Source organism: Chinchilla lanigera, unplaced genomic scaffold (assembly GCF_000276665.1).
Source record: "Chinchilla lanigera isolate Chin_1 unplaced genomic scaffold, ChiLan1.0 scaffold00040, whole genome shotgun sequence".
Classification (NCBI taxonomy): Eukaryota; Metazoa; Chordata; class Mammalia; order Rodentia; family Chinchillidae; genus Chinchilla; species Chinchilla lanigera.
This window is the reverse complement of record NW_004955441.1, coordinates 13,776,096-13,776,597: the sequence shown is the minus strand read 5'-3', so window position 1 is coordinate 13,776,597 and position 502 is coordinate 13,776,096. Positions and strand designations below refer to the sequence as shown.

At 74.7% G+C, this 502-nt stretch overlaps 1 protein-coding gene across 2 annotated transcripts in view; it reads left to right on the top strand.

Moving 5' to 3' along the window:
• The first annotated feature begins 292 nt into the window (after positions 1–292).
• The window catches only part of Mcfd2 (multiple coagulation factor deficiency 2), a 9,623-nt gene continuing 9,413 nt past the window's right edge, over positions 293–502 (top strand). Inside the window, exon 1 of one of the 2 annotated variants that reach the window (XM_005390987.2) lies at positions 293–397. The gene's annotated coding sequence lies outside the window, so the exon portion shown is untranslated. The remainder of the gene's footprint in view (positions 398–502) is intronic. The other variant, XM_005390985.2, reaches the window with a different exon arrangement.

Below are 502 nucleotides of genomic sequence, written 5' to 3'. Positions count from 1 at the left end.
CTCCAGCCTACGTCCCAAGCCGACACACGCTCCTGGGGGCGTCCGGGGCGACCTCTCAAGCTGCCGGGCCCCGGGGCTCGCGGTGGCCCAATTCCGCCGGGAGCAGGGCGTGGCCTGCGGGAAGGCGGGTGGAACCGCGTCTGCCGCGCGTTACACGTGGACTCACAGTTGCGGGCCGAGGGCGGGGCCTGCGGCGCCCGGCGGCGGGCGGAAGGGAGTGCGCCTGCGCAAGTGGCTGGCCCGCGGGCCAAGCCGGCGACTTCCAGGGGCGGGCAGAAGGGAGCGCGCGTGCGCGGGAGGCCGGGGGCGGGGCTGGCGGGCTGGGAAAGCCTTTTGGGGACGGGGGCTGGCGAGGCTCACGCGGGAGGGCTTCGCGTCCGCGGCGGGGACGGTGAGGGTGAGTGAACTGGTTAATGGCACAGGCCTGACCTTAGGGCTGAGGTCCGTGGACCACGCTCTGCGTCCTCAGCGGGCGGCTCCCCGGAACCGCGGGGTTGGAACC